The sequence below is a fragment of the Molothrus aeneus genome, chromosome 2, assembly GCF_037042795.1.
Source record: "Molothrus aeneus isolate 106 chromosome 2, BPBGC_Maene_1.0, whole genome shotgun sequence".
Lineage (NCBI taxonomy): Eukaryota > Metazoa > Chordata > Aves > Passeriformes > Icteridae > Molothrus > Molothrus aeneus.
The window spans coordinates 50,438,137-50,444,890 of record NC_089647.1 but is presented as its reverse complement, the minus strand read 5'-3'; positions in this window follow the sequence as shown (position 1 = coordinate 50,444,890).

Genomic DNA, 6,754 nt, shown 5'->3' with positions numbered 1-6,754 from the left:
CCCTGGGAACAGAAAGCCCCACACTCAAAGGATGCAATGAGAAGGAGATGGGAGTCAGCCATATCCATCCCCTGTATTGGGCCAGTCCTCAGGATCTGACAGCATTGCTCGGGTCTGACTGAGAGGGCTTCCCTGCCAGTCACTTCATACATCCCTGTGGATGGTTTCTCATCTTAGGTACACGCATGCTTCTTCATTTGCTGAGCTTTTGCCTTGCCTGCAGAGGATGGTGAGGCATGGTGAAGCCATGAACAAGTAAAGAGTGAATCTGTGTGCAGAACCTTGTCTGTATTCTTTCTGTAAGCAGGGAAACCTGTTGCCTGTACCCTAATCCCATCCTTCCAAAATGCTGTTCACTTGGAAACCTTTCCTGAGAAGACAGGTGAAACTCTTACTACATTTTGATAATCGTTCCTTTTGCTGAAAGAGTTGAGATTATTTCTTCCCAGGCATAACAGTCCACTGAAAATTGTTTTTATTTAAGGGTCAGAAAGACTGAAAACATCTGCAACATTATTCCTCCATAGAACAAGTACAAAATATTAGTGGAAAAAAAATGTTTTTCAGAATATTTCTTTTCTTCTCACACAATATCTGGTGCTGGACATTTTGCTGCATAATTAGAAGAAGACTCCTGAAATCTTCAGCTGTATCACAAATGCAAAAGGAAATAACATTCACCAGAAAGACAGTGAGTAAACTAACAGTGTTATTTCATTTGAATGCATCTTCAGCTGCCTGCAGCTTTAGCAGGGCACAGAAGGATAAATTGCTGTTGTTTGAGCAGTAATAGCAAGTTGTATAGGAAATTTGTAAGTGCAAAGAACCCTATTCTGTCACCATTTGATGTCAGCAGTGTCACTGTGAGATAGGATAAACTTTACAGTCTCTTGCAGCAATGAAATCCAATAACAATAATAATCATATACAGAAATTCCAGGTGTGCCATTTACTACTTAGTAGACTTTAGAGACATCAGTTTGGAAAAATGCATTTTCCTCAGCTCTCTCTGTTACAAGTGATCAGATACTGGTAACGTTTTTTAGCACGTTTGTTGCCCCTCTTCTCCAGCTGCACCTTTGCTCCAGGATGAGCATCTTTTGATTTTGCTCATTCTTCTTTTTTTTTTTTTTTTTTAGCAGCTAAGGACAGAGGATATCACCTTTTCTGTCCAGGATCTAGCTCTGTCTCTTATCCTAGATTCTTCCTTGTCTTTTAGGCTGAAGCCTCCTTCCCTTTTAATATAGAGAGAAGCCTAGGAGTTCCTTTTAGACATTCCCAGCATTGTCATCTTCCTCACAGAGAGCAAAGGGAAATGTTCTGAGATGCATCTGCTCTTGGGCAGTTCCAGAACTCAGTTTTCTGTCAATACTGCAGAGAAAAATTGCATGGCCAGTGAAGAGAAGCAGCTTCTTCTGGGGCATTATTTGTTTCATCACAAGGTATTTCAGGCAGGTGAAATACACTCCTATCTGAACATGCTTGTGTCTTCCCACTGAATAAAAGGGGAACTCAGGGTCATTAGCTCAAATGCAGACTGCTACACTGGATGTATTCAAAAATAGATGAAGGGAACCTAATGAAGGTGTGGTGACTTTCCCAGCCTAGTAACGATGCTTGCTCAGCAAGTGTTTGTTTCATTTAAATGGAAGTCGGTCAATTTAGAGCAGTTTTTCCTTTCCTTTATGTCTACCTTTAATCATTTTACAAATAGGATTTGGCTTCCATGTAGTCCATACATGCATCTCATTTAAGGTAGTCACTTCAATAACTGCCTTACTAATAAGAAAAGAGGCATTTCTGGAGCATGATTCTTCTGACCCATTTAAAACACCTGTATTAGGATGAGATGAATTTCTACAAATTTAACTATTTGCTGAAAACTGGATCAAAGCACTCGATTCTGGGCAATTCTGGCAACAGCCATCTCTTTTTAGCCTTTGGGAAGGCAGATACCACTGTGTCAGTTGTTTCCTATTGTGATGGTTTCTGGGGGCTTAGCCCACTCTGCTGTGCAAACACACAGAAGCTGACAGCTCCTCCCCAAAGCCCACAGTACATGGGAGGAGCGGTAACAGTGGATGAGACAAAAAAGTAAATATGATGACACCTGCCCAGATAAAAAGTAAGGCTAATAAACAATTTATTTCCCTTTCTTTTTTAACAAGGTTTCTTTTACAGGCTTCTCTAATATATATGAATTGCAATTGGTAAAATTCAGGTTTCTTGCAATTTACAGCAATATAACTTTGTATCTCTAATGTCTTCCCCACTTTAGAAGGAGATAATTTCTGCTCAAATGTCTTCATGAACCTTTAAACCCATAGTCACTTTAAGGTCTTTATAAATGTTCTACTCATTAATGCTCAGCCTTTGGAGACAGTCTTCCTGAGAGATTTAAAACCACTTACAGCAAGACTACTTAGTTGAAAGCAGATTTTTAAAATGGGTTTTTTGAGTCATCAACAGTTCATAGCCTCTTAAAAGTTTCTGTGGAGGACTACCATGCATCAGCAGGCAGCAGTGGGAGCCTAATGAGGCAGAGTCATAAAGCACATGCAGCATGGTATGTAGACCACTTGTTTTCCTATTAAATAGTTGAGAGAAGATGACTTCAGTTGCTGCCAGTTCTTCAGCAGCACCAGTATTAATGTGCTGTTTGCATCCAGAGATGACAGGAGCAAATCTCGCACCCTGACTGCCTGGAGCCATTCCATGGCACTGCTGCTTGGGTGGCTCAGTCCCATCCCCTTGCCTAGGAAAAGCTGCCCAGGTATGGCACAGCAGTGACTGTAGCCTTGCAAGGTGCAGCACGTGCCTGCCCTCCCCATCAGCTGCTATTCCACCAATGTGTTTACTCCTCATCAGAATGCTTTGGCAAGCTCAGTCTTAAGGGTAAAGTATCAGAAGCATAAAGGGCAGCTGTGGCCCAAAGTAGCATCAGCTGGAGTTGAGGAAATCCTTTCCATATCTCCAGCAGGTACTGTGTCAAGACTTTCACTACCTGAGCAGCCTTGTTCAAGCAGTCCCTGTCTGGAACAGGGTGTCAGACTTGATGCCATGATGAGATCCCTTCCAATATACATCATCCTCTGGATCTCTGTGGAGATTCAGTGATAACTGGTTGCCACAGGAAGGAGCTCATTGTTAGCAGCACTTTCAGGCTGAAACATGTTTCTCCTTAGTTATTTCATATTAGTGTTCCCTCAGTATAAAATCAGCACTCCAAACATCTCTCACTGTAAACATATCTTCACCACACCCCTCTTAAAATGCAGAAAACAAGGCAATTGTGACTGTAACCTTATCTAATATGCTCTTGTTCTTCCTGACTTACAACACCCACCTTTATCTATCAGCTCTACAAATGAATCTCACCAGTGACTAAGGAGATGCACAAACAGCTGGATTTACAGAGGCAGCTCAGACAGAGACTTGGCTTCTTGACTGCATGGAATCAATTAATAAAAAAGCCTGATCAATTTAGGAACTTTAAAGGGGTATCAAGTATAAGACTAATGTTCTTGGATTAAGACTGCTCTGGTACAGCTATAACTTTTAGGAATACTTTAGCACTACATGGTACTCAGCAAAGGAAAGAAACATTACATCCTCTGTACGATTCAGCTCTTCCCCTAGCTCCGCATAACCTAACTTAGTACAAGCAAAATCAAACACAACAAAAAAAGATCAATGAATCATAAAGTAGAGTAATTACATATCATTTTTCAAAGTTGAGAAGTGCTGCCTAAAATGTAGGTTTATATCACGAGAAGGCCATGTAGTTATAGGACAAGTGGGTAATGGCTTTATTGAAAGAGGGTAGTTTTAGTTAAGATATTAGGCAGAAATTCTTTATTGTGAGGGTGGGGAGACACTGGCACAGGAAAAGCTGTCCCAGAGAAGTTCAAAGCCAGGTTGCATGGGGCTTTGAGTAGCCTGGTCTACAGGAGGGTGCCCCTGCCCATGGCAGGAGGTTGGGACTTGATCATCTTTAAAGGTCACTTCCAACCCAAACTATTTGATGACAATGATGTCCCAGATGCCTGCCAAGCCAGAAACAAAACATCCTTGCCCTAGAGAAACCTGGAGAACTGGTTGTTACTTGAACATCTGAACGCAAGTCCTTCGGAGTGAGTGGAGACCTCACTGAAGGGGCTGAGAAAATTTTTATAAAGGATTTACTAGTTCATGGGTGTTCTAATAGCCAGAAGTTCACTGAGATGATGAAGAGACTGAGGAGGAAGAGGGAGCATACAACCAGATAAGCCAGGTCACCGCTGGAGGTATAAGGCAGTACCTGCTCAGGCAGCCACTCAAGGCCTGTTTTAGGAGCAGCTTGAAGTACCATAATCCTTGCTTGGGTTTTTGTTACACCTGGCCTGGGAGAATGTGCCAGCTTCCTGATTAAGCCATCCGATGTAGTGGGGCAAATGGTGTCCCATGTGTTCCAGAGAGTAAGCTCTGGTTGCATTTGGGAACCAAACTTGGAAGATTATCTTCTGCCTCACCACGAGACTAATGAGGAGCTCAGCTTCAGGGCATTGTCCAAGGACACTACAAACACATCCAGTATATACTCCTCAAAGAAAGATGCAGTCTGAACAGAAACTGCACTGCTGAAAGCTGTGGACTATATATAGAACATCTAACCTGGGAATTGCGACAAACCAGCTCATTACAAGAAAAGGTGGGAAATTGCAGTGCCCAAAGAAAAACAGTCAGCAGGAACCTTCATGAGGACTCCTGACTAAAATCAGATTTTTAACAGTACATAAGGATGGACAAGTATGCTTCCCTAAGAGACCTAAGAGGTCAAGTTACCATGAAAAAAGAGCTTGAGAGAGTTAGTCTCATCTTGTAGCAGGGAGAGAGATTCTGTGAGACTTGAGATCTATGAATTAAGAAGTTCTCAACCTGGAGGCTTCATTGCAGCCACTGAAACAGGGCTTGTTCCTCATGGCAGCTCCAGGACTACCCTTCTGCAAGATACAGGAAGCCTGAGTGGGCATTTAGTCTTTGTTCAGTTGAGAGAAAACTGTGTGTCTAGGAGTCTAGGACAGACAGACACTTCTGCATGTTGGGGACCAGCACAGAACACAGCCTTTGGTTTGTACCCATCATCTACCCACAGGAAGCTCCAGAACAGTCAGGAACAGCCAGAATCCTGTTACGTGTTCACCCCAGGGCTGTCCAGACACCCTGCCCAGGCGTGCCTTACATTACATTGCCATACTGATGCCACATTTCTCTGCCAGGGGGGTGAGGCACATGAGAATCCTAGCAAGAGGACACCTCCACTTGCACCTGGGCCATGCTTGCAAACTTGGTGCCTGTATAGATAACAAATCTAGTTTGCAGGCCATGTCTCTCACACAAGGTAGACATAACCACTATGTCCTCCAGAATCAGCTACTCTTCCATTGCGGTCAATGTGAACATTTGCAGCTAATTGTGAACACATTTTAGATCTTCAGTCATAGTGTTTTTATTATCCATGGATGCTGCTATTTTATATTCTGTGTTAGTATTCAAATAATATTGCATATGAATAGCATAGGGTGAAATAGACCAACCAGTTAATAATTTTAAATACAGACCTCATCAGCAAAGAAAAGCTAGAGAAAACTTGGTAAAATCTGACCCCTTGCACTTTCACAGTAGTGAGCGAGCACGTCATATTCAAAGTGTTTATTTGATGCTAAAGTGTGTGTTGTCTTATTAATTCACAGTTATGTCCATGAGAAGCTTTGTAAACAAGAGCAAGGGAACAAACATAACGATGAGCAGAGATATATGCACATTCAGATAAATTTTTTTCACTTACTCAAGCAATTGGAGTTCTTAATTATTTATACTTTTAAAGTACAAGTTAAATGTACCACAGCCTGCTTTCTGCAGATAAGTCAGTGTTAGCAATTTAAGCCTTCATTTCATATCACCTCTGTGATATTAATGGGGTTGAGAAGTTAGACAAGAAAGTTAAGAAACAGGCCTTTTTGTGTGGATCAATGAAGCCATGAAGTTGCAAAGCTCTATGCAAGGGGCTAAAATGGTGGATTTGAGCAAGGAGTGTTAACTATGGGGTTGTGTTAACTATGACCTATCAGTCTGGTGAGAAAATCACTGTGAGTCATCCACAGATTAACAAGAGTCACTCATGTCTATGAATAATTCTGCCCTCTGTTTTCCATCAGAAGCAAAGCAAAACATCTGCACTATCCACAAGTATTACTCATGGTTTGTGACATTCTGTCAACCAGCGTAGGTCGCTGTATAAAAAACAATACTTGGGCTGTTGCCTCTGGAGAATGAAAAATCACAGACATAGCTTCAGGAGTGCAAGAGACCCGGGGCAGCTCAGAGTCCTCCAACCAGCCCTAGAGTACTCTATTCCATGCCGTGTCATACCAAGAAAGATGGAACAACTGCTAACCAAGGGGACACTTTCCCAAGCATTCCTCCTGCTGCATTTGATTTGAGGCATTCTGAAGACAACACATTTAGTCTGAACAATACACTTTTTAACACACTCCACTTTCTTTGGCCAGAATTATTCTATTGTAAAAGGGATTATTCACATCTTGTGTTTTACTGTTAATAAAGATATTTCTGTTTTAAGAGCTCCTTCTCTGGTTGTCTCCCATTCTTCTCTTTTAAAGAGATTGGCTGTAGGTCCCAGTATGACCACAAGTGACTTTGGGAACTGGAGCATTTAGAAAGCCTTTATCATACAAATCAGTCTTAGGCAAGA